Source organism: Haliaeetus albicilla, chromosome 16 (assembly GCF_947461875.1).
Source record: "Haliaeetus albicilla chromosome 16, bHalAlb1.1, whole genome shotgun sequence".
NCBI lineage: Eukaryota > Metazoa > Chordata > Aves > Accipitriformes > Accipitridae > Haliaeetus > Haliaeetus albicilla.
This window is the reverse complement of record NC_091498.1, coordinates 21,454,657-21,473,064: the sequence shown is the minus strand read 5'-3', so window position 1 is coordinate 21,473,064 and position 18,408 is coordinate 21,454,657. Positions and strand designations below refer to the sequence as shown.

General features: G+C 37.0%; 1 long non-coding RNA gene across 5 annotated transcripts in view; it reads right to left on the bottom strand.

Moving 5' to 3' along the window:
- The window catches only part of LOC138689289 (uncharacterized), a 350,596-nt gene that overhangs the window by 192,653 nt on the left and 139,535 nt on the right, over positions 1 to 18,408 (bottom strand). For 3 of the 5 annotated variants that reach the window (XR_011328157.1, XR_011328160.1, XR_011328159.1), the window contains exons 6-7: positions 2,835 to 2,895; positions 663 to 727 (exon numbers count right to left, since the gene is read on the bottom strand). The exons of the other annotated variants lie outside the window; for them this stretch is intronic. This is a non-coding gene — a long non-coding RNA (uncharacterized lncRNA). The remainder of the gene's footprint in view (positions 1 to 662; positions 728 to 2,834; positions 2,896 to 18,408) is intronic. 5 annotated transcript variants of the gene reach the window in all.

Sequence of the window (18,408 nt, the reverse complement as noted above, 5' to 3'; positions counted from 1 at the left end):
TGCTGTAGTGCAGGGCTTTCAAAATGTTCTGTATATGCTACTAACTGTATGTGAGCTACATCAAAAGTTATACACTAAGTATCCAAAGCCTGCCTCAACAGCCTGCTGCTTTCTCCTGAGACTGCCCAGTAGCTAAGGCAAAGCTGAAAAACAGGATCTCAAAAGAGTGTGGGTAAAGGCTCACACACCTTTTCTTGCTTCTGCTCATCATTCTTCCCAGTCACAACATTGAGGAGCTTATGTTAGAGCACACAAAGTGCAGAAACCCTGATGAAATATGTTCTTAGAAAGTTTGCTAGTAAACTGAAAACACACTGGATTTTAATTTGTAACACGCCCAACAGAACTCTTAAATACACTAGTCTTCTACCTACTACAAACCAAAAATTTCAGACATATCACAGTCAATCCACATATCGTTAGCCTCATCCACAGCACAAATCAGGGCAACAACTGCTTCAAAGTTCATCAAAACACAGACTCATTTTTTCCTCAGTTTAGCTCTAAATGGGTTTTAAAAAATAGCATCCATTTCAAAATGCATGCATTTACCTCCTATGTAAAATTATTCAAAAGTTTTCTGGGTGCCCAGCCTGCGGTACCTGAAAACAGCCTAGTTTTCAGATCACAGTGTTAATACTGAGATCAATCACATTACTCACAACTTAAAATACCAGTTTTGGAATCCAGCGATGGGAAACTTATATTCCTTGAGACCATCCCACATCTATAAGCAAAGATGCAAGAATTAGGATCCTTATTATTTCTGTTACAGATATCTCTAGCTCTACTTTTTTCATTGGTGTGATGGCTTACAGAATACCACATCAGAACTTCTTGAAAAACATCTGTTCTCCCAGTAAGAAGTAGCAGCAAATATGCATTTCTGCCATTGCAGGGAAGACACGAAGGCAACAGAACATGAAAAAAACAGTCTGGAATTGATTTCAAGAAGTCATCTAGACCATCTCCCTGCCTGAAGGCAAGGTCAGCTATGCAGAAGCCACTTCTGACACTAGTATTGAACGCTGCTGGTTTAAACACTTCAGCTGAGCACAGATTGCTCTTATAATTTTAACCATTGACAGCTATCAAGGATATAGGCCTTAATTTTTACCATAAATATTTACCAAACTGCTTCTCAGGTTCAAAATAAACAATTACTGAAAATGAAATCAAATATCTCCACTAAAAATTTCATGCCAGATATATGGGCCAAATTGTGATTTTAGTCAAAATTAACTCCAGTAGAATTATTATGGATACATGCTGGTTACCGAACACCAGAACATATTCCTGCAGCTTGGGTTATATCTTCATTTAAAAATGCAATGGCATATGCACTAGTATGTCTAGCATACAGTATGGGTTTCCCAACATGTTCTCATTCTGCACACCAGCCTGTCAAACAAAAAGCATGGAAAATGCACTTGTACAACCTCTGATCTGTTCTGTAAGCCATAACAGCTGCATCAGAGAAGAGGTGAAAAGTACAGGAGTACTACAGCATATTACTGTTCTATAAGATATATGACATTGTTTAGGTTCTTCATAACTGGAGTTTGACTTTATCTGTGACTTTTTTTTTTTTCTCCAGGTCAGAAAAAAACCCACCATTTGGTGTCTGCAAAAAACAATCAAAGCACATGGATTTGTCTGGCTCTTAGTTTATAAATTCTTCTGCTTTATAATTTTGTCACTGCACTATTGATGTAATAGTAAATTTAAAATTGTATAATTATAATATTAATTCTGTGAGCACATTTCAAAGTAATATTCACCTCTCTGAAAAGAGATCATTTAGTGACCACAAGTTATGAGTGTCATAGTTCTGAATAACTGAGGCTTTAGTTTAAGCATAGGGCAAGAAATAACATTTCTGTTTTTCACTTTAGTATGCCTGAACAATAGGTTCTTGAGCAAAGGGCCAGATGCTGCCAGCCTTGGTAGCAGTCTCTTTGCTCTGTGCAGCTGTCTTTCATTGCTGGACTGACAATGTGAATTTACATGAGCAGCCAGTGATTACTAAAACACTTCCATGGAATAGTTTGTGTGCCAGAAGCATACCTGTTACACTAACGTACAAACTAGTGGCCTTCAGTGCTGTTTCAGGACACTGCTGTGTAGACATACACATATGATACAAGACAAATCTTAGCATGAAAAACAACTTTTCTGTATTAAAAAGGAACACAAGTAAAAATGTACTCAACATATGTTACACTGTTATGCTGTATTATTATTACTTCTATATATGCATATTTGAATGAACAATAAAGCTCATAAAGGAAGAAACCACAAGTCTTTCAATAGAGATTCTCCATGTTGTGATAATGGATATAAGTAGAGATGCAGACTGCATACCCAGAGAATGCAATAACTAACACATAAGCAAAATTAAGGAATGGTAATTACTTGACCAAATTTAGGTTAAATTCTTGCTGTATGTATCAGAGGAACTCTAAGTTCTCTGTTGGGATATCCCTTCTCCCTGGCAATGATGACTCAGAAGTGATTCAGGATGTCCAGCACCTAAGAACTGACAATAACAGCATACAGTGCTAGTGTAGTCAGCTGCATTTCAAAACATATGGCATATTTTTATGCTGCCATTCTGAATGTTTCATACCTTTGAGAGCAGGTTTAACTGTTGAGGAACAGCTGGCACCTTCTAAAAGTCAATATCCTTTTAGATTAAATATCCTGGGTAAACCAACAGAATATGGAATCAAAATCTGGCTTCAAACTTGTAATGCTTTGAAATACGATCACCTGAATGGGACCTGCTCCTACACTGTTAAAGTTATACTTCAGATTTGGTGCAAGAAGCATACCTGAGAGTACCTTCCTTGTCATTTTGCAGGTTGCTGAACATCTTCTCTATGAGAATTTGACCTACAGTGAAACAATATAATGAAAGCAGCTTTTCTTTCCCACCACAGTGGAGAAATAAGGTCATAGATGTTTTTTATTTCTGATCCATCTTGTAACTCATAATGTACTCCAGTAACGTGTGAGTCTATGGTTACAATATTGTCAATGGGTCAGCATGAAATCATCTCAGTGGAAAGAGATAATTTGCTGACCTATCATTCTTAACATGATTCATGTTCCTGGCATTGCAAACTATTTTTTGGTAAACATATTTCTGCTTCTATGAAAACTTTGCCAAAAAAGGTAGTATTCAATTTTTTTTTTAATTAGAATACCTAAAAAATTAGGCAAGAGTTATTAAAAGAGGCAGTATCTTGTCTTATACTGATTGATAACTGCTGGAAAAAAGCAATGAGATTTTCAGATACATACACTTTCTCAGATCTGCTTCCTCGCTTTGTCATTTCATCATGCCACTTAAAAAAGCTCTTTCGACTTCTGGCTATCATCAAAAACAACAAGTTTGATATACAGTGTCATATTTGCCCAGAGCCTGTTGAATAAGGCTGTAAGCAATGCAAAGAATGTAAAGAACACAGATGTGCTGACTCCTCCATACATACATTTATGTGAGAAAACTGCATGGAAGACTTATCCTTAGTAAGGCTCTGTGAAGTCTTATTGCTAAGCTGAATGAAGATTTTCCATCTAAAACATTATTAGAGAATTGTCTTTGGGCTTTAAGTGCACTCAGGGCCCTTTTGTCTCACAAAACAGAGTATCATGGTGCCAAATGCTGCGCATGTGAAAGAGACAGACCCTACACTGAAAAGCTTATAATGCATATGTGTGGAACAGACAAATTGTAAGAGAATCATTGTACCCCTTTCATGGAAGGACACTGAGGCACACAGAGACTAAAAGGTTTGCCCAAAGTCATATAAGAAATTTCTATGCTGGTTGAGCATTTAACTTCAAATACTAAGCTTGTGCTTTAATCACCACACCATTCTGCTGCTATACATTAGCAGGCAAGATCTGGTGGTGAAGTGCTTCAGGACTGGTATTTATTTTTGGCATATTTTGACTTGCTTTTTGCTGTAGAATTTTGAGGGCATAGTAACACAGGTGATACTCTTTTTAGAATACATTTATGACTCTTAAGGTTAAATTCTTTCATTGCTACACAAACAATACTGTAACTGCATTTACCACTACACAGAAGCGAGTGCTCAGTGCCCTTGCGGTAAATAGTTCATTCACTTTAAGCTACCCACTCCACTTATCTAGTGTATGTACTTGTGTAATTGTCCATATTTTATCATTTTCTCATTATTTTGCACTCTGAGCACTTTGTCTACATGCTTTTATTTTCATGTCTAGAAAAATAGCTAAAATGTTGACTAAAAATATGACCACTTATTACTTGCATCTTCAAAAAAAAAAAAAAAAAAATCTATCAAAAGGAATCTCGAGGTATGTCCCTATATCCTTGCAGGAGATATTTAAATATATTTTTCGATCAACTCAGCCAAATGCCTCTTATGATTCACTGATTAAAATAATCACTGTCTCTAATCAATGCAGAAAACTCAAATCATTCACAGCCTAAAGATTTTATTGTTTAGCAAAACCATCTTTGAGCTATTCCAGGAAATCAGAAGCCTACTGCGTGCTTATGTATAATTTGACTCAAACCAGGTGTCCTGCTGAAGAAATCCATACAGGAAGCTGGCACAGAAAATAAATTCCAACAAAGTAACATCTGGAAGGAAAATTGTGTCTGGAAAAACAGAGGAAGCTTCTAGCAAAGCCAAACACATGCAGGGGGCAGGCCCATTAGTCTCAATACTCATGCAGCAAAAAAGGATACGGGATAGACAAGATAGTTTTTTATATAGCATACCTGGGCCAAAAGCAAATGTGAAAAATTTGAGCCTGTGAAATAATTTACTGGTGGTAAAAAGTAACCAGTGAGGTTTAAAAGAAACTGTATTTCATATACGTATTTCTCCTACCTAAAAAAGAGCAACCCAGAGATGTGCATGTTTAGCTGTTACATTAGTCTTTAACCTTCAGATACTCATTTACTTCTTAGTTTCTCATGGTACACTAGAAACTTTGTACACCACATTTATGTCCCACCTGAAGCATGCAGATTGTCCCACTGAAGTCAACAATCACTTAGTAACACATGTATGTACTATAACCAGTTAGAAGCTGGCACTTCCAGCCAGTCATTATGTTTTCTACATACAAATAATGTTACAAGCCTGGATCTTTCAAAGATGCTTGAGCTGAATGTTATGCATTGCTTAGTGCCAATTACTTTAATAAAGCTTAGAACCTGTCGGTAAGGTTTATGACACTTTCAGAAGAGCAAAGGGTTTGGAAATCATAGTTGTTAGCTTGTATACATCTCACTTATAAATATATTTGAGGAAATTATTTCTATAAAATTTAACAGAAATATTATTTGTCATTGATGCATTTTGATTAACATTATCATTTGCCATCTTGCACAAAACAGAACTAATACAGTAGGATTTCTGTAAAATTAAGTTATCTCTGTTCATTTTGAAACTACGTAACTCGTATGTATTAAGTAGATACATTTTACTGTTAAGTATAACAAAAAGTAGTGTTACACTATAGTCTCATAGATAAAGCTAATTATATGGAAAATTCATTCAGCTGAGTTTGCATCACTTGACTTGATTCAGAATTAGAATGAATTGGCTTTATGTTTAGTTTTCTAACTCAAATGAACAAGAAATGCACACACACATAATTTTTTGCTAAACCTCTGAATCAAAGAAGTCTCTAGAGCTTGAGACTGTTGCTGTTCAATACACACAGAACCTCAATGGCCTCCATGAATCTTGGCGCAGGCATAAGGATCTGTATGAAGAAACAACTGCAGAAATGGGGCTTTACTTCCCCATCGGGGCTTTTACTTATCCAGCTATATTTCTAATTGAATTGCCACATTTTTGTATGGGTCCCAATTAACAGTATATGAATTTCTGGAAGCCCTGAAATTATATATTTTGTCTGTCCATGAGTATACTCCTGATATTGTAAGTATGAAAACTGGCAGACACTTGGTGTTTTACACAGGATCTCTCAAGAAACTGCACAAACTTGACAGATGGGACATGCTGGGTTTTTATCTCCTAACTTAAAGAGGTCTGCCTATGGATATTTTCCTCTTTCAGAGATGAAACAACACAGGAAAGATTATGGAGAAATCTACTCTCTCCCCCACTTTAGAAATTGAGACTGGTTATTTTATGAAAAGCATAACTGTTAAGAAATGTTTAAGTAAGCCTCAGAAACAAAAAGATGACAATTAGTATATTAGTATCAATGTTTTGATCCCTCCAAAATTTGGAGGCAACATGTATTATATCATAGCCTTGCCAAAAAAAAAAAAAAAAGAGAAAGAAAAAAAAGAGAAAGAAAAAAGAGAGAGATATAAGAGAGAGAGAGGAGAGAGAGAGGAGGGGGGGAGAGGGAGAAAGAGAGGGAAAGAGAGAGGGAAAAGGAGAGAGGAGGGGGGAAAGAGAGAGGAGAGGAGAGAAGAGAGATAAAAAGAGAGCGAGGCTAAGAGAGAGGAAAGAGAGGAAAAGAGAGGCGAGAGAAAAGAGAGAGGAGAGGGGTAAAAAGAGAGAGGGCAAAGAGAGCGCAAGGGGGGCAGAGAGAAAGAGAGAGAAAAGGGGGCGCGAAAAGGAGAGAGAAAAGAGATAGAGGGGGAAACGAGAGGGAAGAGAGAGAGGGGGAAGAGCGCGGGGGGAAGAGAGAGAAAAGAGAAAAGTCGGGAGAGAAACGAGAGAGAACCGGGGGGGGGGGGGGGGAGAGAAGAGAGCTAAAACGAGAGAGCGTGCAAAGAGAGGGGAGAGAGAAAAGAGAGGAGAGAGACAAGAGAGAGATAAAACAAGAGATGAAAAGAGAGAGAGAAGAGAGAGAAAAGAGCGAGAAAAGAGAGCTCGCAAAGGGGGGGGGGAGAGGAAAAGAGGGGGGGAGGAGGGAGCAGAGGAGAGAGAGAAAGAGAGAGAAACGGAGAGAGAAACGGAGAGAGGAGAGAAAAGAGAGGGAGGGGGGAAGAGAGGGGGAAGAGAGCGAAGGAGAGAGGAGAAAAGAGAGAGAAAAGAGCGCGAAAAGAGAGAGGAGAGAGAACTGCGAGAGGAAGGAACGCGAGAGGAAGAAGAGACAGAAGAGAGAGAAGAGAGAGAAGACAGAGGAGATCGAGGAGAGAAGGGAGATCGAGGAGGGGGGGGGGCAGAGAGAGAGGGCAGAGAGAGAGGAGAGAGAGAGGAGAGAGAGGAGAGAGAGAGGAGAGCCACGAGAGAGACGAGAGACGAGAGAGAGCCGAGAGAGGCAGGAGAGGCAGGAGAGGCAGGAGAGAGGAGAGAGGAGAGAGAGGAGAGAGAGGGGGGAGAGAGGAGAGAGAGAAAAGAGAGAAAGAGAAAAGAGAGAAAGAAAAAAGAGAGAAAGAAAAAAGAGAGAAAGAAAAAAGAGAGAAAGAAAAAAGAGAGAAAGAAAAAAGAGAGAAAGAGAAAAGAGAAAAGCAGTATTTTGGAGAATCGAGCCTCTCAAAATTAGCAAAATTAGACTCTTTTATTAGGGACAAAAGATTAGGGAGCATAAGCTCTATAGTGAAGGATATTATGCTACCCATTAAGATGGGATGACATCAATATGTTTACAGGGAAGAAACAAGAGATGACATATTCTCCATACATTATAATGCTTTGTAGAAAACTTGAATGAAGGTAGAGAACGTGCCCAGGATACATCATAAGAATTACTCCAAGTGACTACATTGCAAAAGAATACAGGAACTTTGTTTGTGGAAATGAACTTTAGGTAATAAGGTCCTTCATGATGCACTTAAGGAAAACATGATAAGATCATGATAACATGATAACCTATAGTGTTACTGTAGCTGAAGTTACACTTATGAAAAATACCATAATCTCCGATCAAAACTTTCACAAGCATGCACAGAAAATCCCACAGTAATTAATTATTGACTCAGGATACAAATGCACTGTCCAGAATCTTTAAAGAGAACAGAAAGGCAGCTTTGACTCCCGCCATCTCTCTAAAGAACAACGGAAAGAACAGGTGATGTGAATTTCTGAGGAAGCCAATGTACAGATACGAATTCCAGGCAGTAGTAAAGAACAGCTCTGAAGATGAAAAACATGGTAACATGAAAAATATAATGAAATTGTTGGAGTATAATCAGTGATACAGTCAGAAGAACCACAGAAGAGACAACTACAAGAATTTCAAGTAAAAAAATAAGTGGGTACGGTTTAAGACTGACAAAAGAACCGAGTGTGAATATACAGTCAGGTTGGCATGCCCCCCTCCAAACAATTAGCCATGACCTGTTGCAGGCATCAAGCTACACAAATACAGTACAAAATAACACACAAAATCCAGAATTTTCATGACTTGTTGGAAAAAATGAAATGTAACAGAAAGAAAAATAATGTAAAGCATTATATAAGGTACTAATATATGAAGGAAATTACACTCACTGAAAGGAAGACTGATAGACAATGAGGGGGAAAATTCAGTTTCAGAAAACACATCCCTAGAAAGCTCAATCTAGTACTTTAATGAGTTCTTCAATGCTGAAATTGCTACAGGGCAAGAACAAGTGGCTGGTTTTCAATTAATTATCTACAGGAAATGCAGCTTCAAAGAGATTCTAGAATGATCAGAAATAACAAAAGCATCCATTGTTGACAGTGTTTCCACCAAATTATTAAAATAATAAGGAGAAATAATATGTAGTAATAATGAGTAGTAATAGGTTAAAAAAAAAAAATCACAAATTAATTCTGGCACCCTACACGTCAGAAATCAGGCCCAATTAATGTAAAACTACAGAGGCATCCTCTCCTTACAGCAGCTTTTAAAATCCTAACTGAATAAATAGGTATGCAGTAAAGACAGAGGGAATCTCAGTCTGGACTACAGATATTAGTCCAGTGCTGAAAAAAATATTTTAAACTGATGATGATTCAAAAAAGGAAAGGAACATGTCAGAATACACAGTTTTTCAGGCAACCCCCTCCCCCCATATGTTGTGAAATAGTCCTTATATCACAGCACAGTATTAAAGGATCATTATTATATATTTAGACAGCACAACTGCTTGTTTATAAAAATTGGTGTGTGAGAAAGTAGAAATTTGTCTCATTTAATACCAGTATGAAAATAATGTGGAGAGATTCCCTATCCTTGATACTATTTAACATGACCATGGAAAAAGTAATGCCTTCACTGTGTCATTTTCATAATGGGCTGAATTCAAGCAGATTGAGCCAATACTTGCTGATGAACTGCCTTCTTTAGGAGTCTGAAAATACTATGCAGGCTCCAGGAAAGGGGGAAGGTAAGTATGACTTAAGATCAAGAGTGTAGCTGTTGGTATGATGAAGAGATATTAAACAGGTTACTAATCAATCAACAACCCAATATATCAGCATGTTAAGTTTAAACACCAAGAAGGAACAATTATTCATAACAGCTTGGAAAGGAAACTAAGGCAAAGGCTCAGACCAAGGCAGCCAATTATTTTCCTTTATATGCAGGACACTTACGAAAATGGAAAGAAATGTAAGGACTTTTATAAATAGGGTGCAAGGGTGTTAAGTTGAAGAGAAGTTCCAAGAGGACATGGCATAAAAATATATGAAGAACTAAGCCTAGAAAATGCATACAATCCTATTGACTTCATAGGCAAGACTTACAATCAGGATAACAGAAGGCCCATGTACTTGGAATCCTATGTGCCTGTTGCAAACGCTGCAAAACCAACCAACCAAACACAAACTGCTCTTGGAAAGTAAGAGCTTGCAAACAGGAATATCTGCTTCCTACATAGGTTTATATTCTTCATGGTTTCAAAGGCAAGCCTAATAGACCAGAACTCACTGGACTACTTACTCAAATTTTGCTTCAGATTGAGTATATAGATAAAGCAATTGCAGAATACCTAAGGATTTGGCACTTTCTGCTTCATTAAACTTAAACTCAATTTATGATTTCAGCTGAAGATAATTCCTGATATCCTTACATTTTAACTATAAAGTTTAAGTGAGGGATTCATTTGACCAGTATTTGACACCTAGAATTTAGACATCTAGCCTAAACTGGATGCTCCTGCTTAGGGAGGGAGATCTCCCTCTCTAGTCAATAGAGAGAGAAAAAACCAGACAGTTCCAGAGCAAGTCTAATGCCAGCTTTCTCTGACATTATTGTGACTAGTTAAATATTCAATAATATAAGGCTACATACAAGTCAAAACTAGCTTCTATGTATAAGCATGGCTTGCTTATAAAACAATGTGCCTATCCAGTCTTTCTTCCATTAGAACAGTACTTAATATCTTCAGAAGAATTTCTTGGACGCAATCACTTCCCAAGTTGGGTTATTGCACATTGTTATGATACATTGGCTCAACACTGAAAAATCTGTCATTCTAGTGTGTTCCTATTTATCAGACAACAATTTACAGCTCTTTGGTCATCTTAAATAATAATACATTCAATCAAAAAGTATTATCAGTGGTTCAGGTGGGGGGGGGGGTGTGTTTGGTTTTTGTTTGTTTGTTCTTTTTTAAGGAAACTTTTAACTCTGGCATGAATCCAGTATCCTGTGACAGTATCTTACTACACTGAAAGCAGAACTGCAAATTCAGCTGGAAACAGACAGACAGTTTCCCTTCCTGAACACAAGCTGACATTTTTCAGGTATATCAAAAGCTAGTGCTAAAAATTTCCACAATTGTTACTTTTTACATTCAAAGTCAGCAACTTGCGTTGGTACTGACGATAAAAGCAACATTTTAAAATGTAAAACTAAAGGATGGTATTCAGCAAAAGATGCCATGTGAACCTTGGTTTAGTGGCTGAAGAGATGCTAATTACCTACACTGAACATGTAGCCCTATTGTAGTCATAGACAGTGATATGTCAAGAACAGTGAATCCAATTCATTTATTGCAAAATATGCAGCTATTTCTGTTACTTGCTCTCTTCCTACGCTTCCTTCCATCTGTTGGTTTCATTTACCTTCTCTGCCTATTTGTTTAGACTGTATCTGTTGAAGACTGAAAACTCTTCCTTATATGTCTAGTGCGTAAATATGCAGGCCCCTGACCTGGATGGAGTTCTGAGACATCCAGCTAAAGGAATTAAAATACCAGTTAGAGGGTTAAAGTGGCTTCCCCTTCTTGCAGCCTCTCTTTAGCCTTCAGAGCCAACTGGCACGTGCAATGCTTTACACCTTCTCTCTAGGGCTCTGGCTGCTAGAGGGATAGCGATAGAGAAGATAGAGAACTACCTTCTCTCAGTTCTAAGGGTATTCCTATTAAAGCTTTAATCTTTTTAGAAATTAAAATAACTGGAATCACAAATATCTTGAATAAAGTAGTTCTTAAACTTTGGATCAAACCAGCCAATATGTTGAGCAGATATAGCACATGTAAAAAGCTGTGTAACTAGAAAGCCAATAGCATTCGTCAGGAACATTCAATATGATACTTACCACAATGGCCATGGAAATTTAAAAGTCTATAAAACCAAGCCAACATAGATGTGGAAAAGAAAATCTATGGTCACCTGTTTTTTTTTTAAGCACTCATGAAGATTTTAGATTGGGCAATAGACTGCTTCTATCAGTGCTACTAAATCCAATAGACAAATTTCACTCCATTAGATTCAATAGACTCCATTTCTAGTGTTTCTTGTAATATTAAATTACCAGTGTCCCTTCCTCATCTGAAAGATCTCAGCAGGACTTGACTCATATTATCCATTTCTAAAGCAGGCCAGAGACTATATATTATCTTTGTAAAAACTGGGCTGTTGCTTTACTCCCTGAACACAAACATGCTTCTAAATGGAAGCTACTTTCAACTACCTAGAGCTGTGCGTTAACCAAAAAAATGCATTTTATTAAGCCTCTGGTGGAAAAAATTTACTATTATTTTAAGTCTATTCTTTCTGTTGATCAATAGTGTCTTGACCCTTGGAAATTAACAAAAGGGATAAACAACTGTATAAGCACATATATCCAGAAGTATCTCTATTTTGTGGGATTAGCTATTGTAAAAAAACAAAACAAAACCAAAACCAAATAGATCCAACATCAGGCATAACATAATTTATAGTGTCTGATGTTAAAGTGGTTAATTACTGCTCTGAATTGTTTTTTTTGCTTTAAAACACAAAGTCACTTTGATGATATAATATATAGTTTAGTAAAATTAAATATCTCTTCAGAACAGAGCCTGTCTTTCATACTAGAACACAATGTGCTACCAATCAAGATAAATAAGACTGGTTTACTGTGAAGAGGAGGAATTTCTTGAGTATTATCTATTGGGTACCCCTTGTGTTAGTTCTGTGATCCACATAAACTGCAGAAACATTTGACACCTCCATCAGTATCTGCTGAAGAATCAAAGGAAACTGAAGAGTAAAATAACACAGACAAGGAGTGAAACGTATACTGCTTTCATCCATCCTGTTCCAGCCTGCTAACATTTCCAATTTTCCTTTAATTCCAGGGTGACTGAAACAAAGATTAAAAATCAAGGAGGGAAGAAAATGTAATTTCTGCCATCCAAAAACTTGCAATTTTTGAAATGTTGTTCTTCATGGAAACAATTGTTCTGTCCACCTGAAGTTTGTTTTTCATGAACTCTAACTTGTAAAAAAGTTTCCTTTGGAAGCAGCAAAGTATTCAGAGGTGAAAGCATTAGCACAGACTGCTTGGCTTATTTTGAAACAGTTAATGACAACGCCAAAACAAAACATACTGACCTGCTGGGCTCTGAATGTGAAGGGCATTTTATTTCTTTCTCCTTGTTTTGTTGTAAGAAAAGAGTAAAGAGCTGGGCTGTACTTAGCTCTTGGGAAAACCTGTCCTTTGAACATTCTCCAGAGTGCAATGCCAACAGACCCACGGACACAACAGGCTGAATTTGTTCCTGACAATGCTGTTGGCTCTTGTTCTGGCTGAATGTGGTTTGTAGATTCTATTATGAATTTTGCCCAAGGGAAAATTAATAAAAGGTCTCTACTTTGTTATAGCACTGCCATCAAGATAGAATATACGGGTTCACCCTGAATTACGACACTGCAGAAAATAGTTTCACGTTCTGTGAAAATCTACTGAAGTTACCAGACATCTGAACATTCACTCAATTTCATTGTTTCTGCGTGTTGTCAGAACTATACGGAAGTGCTAACTTTATAGACATGCTAATTTTTGCAGTGGTATCAATCTGCAAGCTTTCTGAAAGATTTGGGGGAGAAGGAGGGGGTTTACCTCCTTTGATATATGATTATTTGTCAAACACTTGAGCACATCTGCATTTTGTTTCCCCAGGTAATCTCACATATTTGCTTGTTAAGCTCAAACCTGGGAAAAAGCAAATACATTCCAACAAGAAGACTTTATGAAACAAGTATGCAAGCTAAAGAGAGGCACATTGTCTCTGAAGCATCAGAAGACCTGTCGAATCAATCTTTAATATCAAATACTCTGGCTAGGGAGACATTACCCAGTAAAAATGCTTCCATCTATTTGGGAAGAAAGATATAAGATTATGAGAGATTAAAAGGGACCAAAAAGAGATTTGCTTTTTAATACATAGAACAAGGAGTTCAGAATATTTAGAATATCACATCCATAGGCACTTTTACACAGAAATAAAAGCGTAATGTTCAGTTAAAAACTCAAAGATCATTTAAATAGAATACCTAAAATAAAATATTCACATTTTTCTTTTTTTTTTTAATGGAAATTTCAAAACAGTAGAAGCAACAAAATAGTGTAAAAAGTGGAAAAGAATCCAGTAAAAGGTACAGCCACTTCAGACACATTTCCTTCACTAATTATTGCCTCAGCTATGGAATATACCCCACTAAATGTAATTTTAAGCTGATCTTTATTGGAACACTAAACACAGCCAGCTAAATCTACCCAGCTGTTCACAGTAACATGTTTCATTTGGAGAACCAGACTTGACAAAAAAATACAAATAGATGTAAACACTGAAATCCCAAGAGGAGACACATGGAAAGACTAAGTGCACTGGGCTTTCTATAGTCTAAACAGGAAAGAAGGAGAGAAGACAAGACTTCAAATTTATGAAAAGAAATTAACAATTCTCCATGTCCTGCTTAGACAGACAGGAAAGAATGTCTTTCAAATGCAAGAAGGGTGAGGGGTGTGTTTAAAATCAGGCTATATAAAAGACTTAGTAATAGAAAGAATAGGGAAGTACAAGACAATACTGCCCAGCAAGGTTGTGATTATCCATAGCCACAGGTTTTTACAGAGCAGACCAGATAGATCTCTGTCACAAATTCTGTAAGAATAGCTCATCTTGCACTCAAGAAAAAGTATAGGCTATATGATTTCTTGATGTCTTTTCTAGACATATTTCACCTAAGATCATACAACGCAGGGAATCTCACCATCTTTTACTATCCTTTTGCAGAACTTTCATAAGGCAGGGTCTGACAGATTCTGCCAACATAGGGCCTGAGATGGGATTGGCATTAAGGTTATATTAAACTATCCAAAATATTGAATAAATTACTTAACTCTCCACTTCCAGTCTACCAGTAAGGGGCATGATCACTGAAATCCTCCCTTTAAACTCTGAGGCATAGATTAGGCTACAGCATTCTTTGAACATAAGAAATGCAACATGTGCTGTCAAGACAATGCCCCCATGCAGTAAACATTTACTATTTCCTTTTGATTCAGGCAATTGTAAAACAAGAAAACCAGCTAGACCAAAATTCAGTTTCTCCTTAGAACCTTAAGAAATCATAAACACTTCTAGTTACTCTTCATCATGTTAATTTTGAAAAGGGGTTTCTTTACAGAGGGAGCTTAGGAGTTCAGAGCAGCCCCATGTTCTAAGCACTTGAGACAGCACCAAATGTATTAGCTCTGTGCAATGTTCCTTCTCCTGTCTCCACCAATATCACCCTTGATTAGGGCAAAAAAAGTGTCTAAACTATGACTAATGCTTTCCTTACATATGGTAAGCATCCCACCGAGAGTCTGTCATTAGAATATTAGTTTTCCCATCAGAACAATATCTTACTTGTCAATCCAGTTAGAAGACATTTTTTCTAATCCTACTTAATCTCTTCTTCCTCTCTCATCCTATGCAAACTTTTCTTCAGTACCACAATGTACAGTAGTGGGGTTCAAGTTTGTTGTTAGCCTAATCTTTGTAATGACTTTGGAACTTATTTAATCCACCTAGAAATGCATGAACATTTGTGCATAACAAAAAAAATCACACATGGAGAACAATATTGTTGCTTCATTGAGAATATAAAAATTTGAACTAGTTTAATTACATCCAGATTTGATTATGGCATGAGTATTGAAATTTTTTATGCAGTCAAATTCAGCATCATTTAATTCAGGTCAAGTGAAATGTATCTAAAATCAAGGGGAAATATGAGTCACTGTACTGCAGTACTAGGCAACATAAGCTATTAATGTGGCAGCTAAAGAGCTGAGAATATTTAAGAGACTTAAGACTGGCTCAATGGATGTTCATGTTTGGAATCAGTACTATTGAATCGAGGACCTTATGTGCCCCTCCCCTCTGCCTCCTCCGATATCCTAGATGCAGCTTAGGTTTTTGCAGTCTCCTCACTGTAATTCTATGCATGTATACTTCTGTTCAGGGCTCTATGTCAGAGTAGATATAGTATCATTTCTCCTGCAGTGCAGATTCCAGGGCAAGATTTTAAAATGCAGACCATTATAATCTCTTGGGATCCCAAGAAATTTCATCCCAATTTTTTTTTTTTTTCAATCTACACTGAAAGTAAAATGTCCACTAATTTCAATGCTAACCATGCTATAAAGACTTCACTGAGGGCTGATCAAAGTCCTGCAGAGACTTTTACAGAAGCCAAATAGTCTGACTCATGTAACGTAATGGCCCCACTGTAGCAAATACAATTACCTAAATGTATAAAGTTGTGTATGTGCTTAATGACTTGCAGGATTGCATATGCTTCTACTAGTACACACAGAATGTAGCAGCTATTATGGCAAGTTTGAAAATTTATGTATGTATGAGTATTTTTCATCTTAAGCCTTTGTCACATACTGCTTAAGAAAATTGTTTAGCATATTCCCTAAAAGTATTGAATAAAATAATGCATGTTTTCATCAATGAATTGATTTAGAGAATTTGAGCATTTATGACTATAAAGAATATTTCTTAAAACAAATCAATAATGGCTATGATTTCAGATCACTCTGAAGCTAAAATGACAGAGAACTGGAAAGCAGAAATCTGGCCTGAAAACTACTTTTTCAGAAGAAAAGTTCCTTCAAACATTCAGAAAAAAAACTGGTTTTGACTTCATAAGACTAAAAATTGTTTTCCCACTAAATTCTTATAGTACTCAGCTAAGAATGCCAAATAGCACTTGTAGCTAAATGAAACAGCAAGCTAAAAAACTATCATAAAGCATGTATGTGCAAAACAGAGTTAAATAAAGCCCTAATCTTAGCCAAGAAGTATTATCATTACTTCTGTGCTACTTCATCTACATTAGTGTCATCATTCTCCTTTGGACTGAGACAGAATATTTAAAAATTTTAATTCAAATAATTTACATCAAGAAATCCTATGGGAAGTTTAAGTTTAGTCCTCCTTATAATAACATTTTCTCCCCAAAAACAGTCTTTTAAGTTCAGACTTTTCACCCTTCTAAAGTAGATTGCACAAAGTTTTTTGAAGCAAAAAGCAACAGACATAAAATATGTTTTCATATCCATGCATGCCATTCCTACATTAGTTTGGCATATGCCTTGTGAACATCTCGGAACAGTGTACAGTTTTTTTCCTCATCTGCAGTCTGAGCGCTATGTTTAATATGAAATTTATCATTCTCTGTCCGATCTAATTCAGCTAGGATGACAGCCAAGAATGACGGAATGCCAGTGCAAAGCACAACAAAATAAATGTAAGATGCAGCTGTGCATGCCTAGCCATGGCCTTCTTGCACCTGCAAGGCAGTAATGATGAGATAGCAGTTTTCCAGAGTTTTGTCCTCCTCAGCAACAGAATGTGACTCCAACTGTTAATCATAACTTCTCTCTGTTCTGCTATAAGGATGTCTAAAGTATGGAAGTCTACACAGATGCCAAAGACAACATTCATCCAGGATGAATAGTATTTTACATCTCTCTAGCAATATAACAACGTTTTGATTTGCAGGAAAATCAGGTCCTAATCCTACTTCACATCAAGGAGTTAAACAAATGTAACATGAATATAATGCACAGGGCTCTAGCTGCATTAAAAGCATTATTTCATCATAAAGCCTTGAACACAGTAATGGAAGAAGAGTAAGGAAAGTTTTTCTCCCACTGTCAAATTGACCAGTAAGACTGACAAATTGAAAATAAAATCCTGCTTAACCTCAGCCAGCAACTAAGCACCACACAGTCCTTCACTCACTCCCCGCTCCCCAGTGGGATGGGGGAGAGAATCGGAAAAAAAGTAGAACTTGTGGGTTGAGATAAGAACAGTTTAAGAGAACAGAAAAGAAGGAACTAATAATGATAGTAATAACAATACTAAAATGACAATAATCATAATAAAAGGATTGGAATATAGAAAGCAAGTGATGCACAATGCAATTGGTCACCACCCGCTGACTGATGCCCAGTTAGTTCCCGAGCAGCGATCCCTCCCTGCCCAACTCCCCCCAGTTTATATACTGGGCATGACATCCCTGGTCTGGAATACTCCTTTGGCCAGTTTGGGTCAGCTGTCCTGGCTGTGTCCCCTCCCAGCTTCTTGTGCCCCTCCAGCCTTCTTGCTGGCTGGGCATGAGAAGCTGAAAAATCCTTGACTTAGTCTAAACACTACTTAGCAAAAACTGAAAACTTCAGTGTGTTACCAACATTCTTTTCATACTGAAGCCAAACCATAACACTATACCAGCTACTAGAAAGAAAATTAACTCTATCTCAGCCATAAACAGGACAATCATCTACCTTCTCTCAGCCGAAAATAAATTACAGTGTAAATGCAGTGCTGGAGCGGCTAACCATGCAGGACATTTCTACCAGCTTTTATGCAGAGAACAGAAGATACTGAGACACCTTATCCACCTGCAGTTTATAAATACACTGTAAAAGATTCAGTGAAAGTGTAATTAAGAGGTTATTTTTGTCTTAATTCTCTGGATGTGCACACAATAGATGATGCTGCAGTTTTGTAAAAACATTTAAAAAAAAGTGAATCTACAAAGACAGTTAAGGATTTACTTTATACTGCATCTTGCAAAGCACAAACATCATCCTTTATAGTATCTTTCATGTAGGCACTTATAAAGGCAAGAGAAGACATACACTCTGCTTACTGTTTTCAGTCTAAACGTACATAAATAATCTGTCAAATAACCACATGGGTAAGAGAAAAATAATTTTTTTATGCATAAA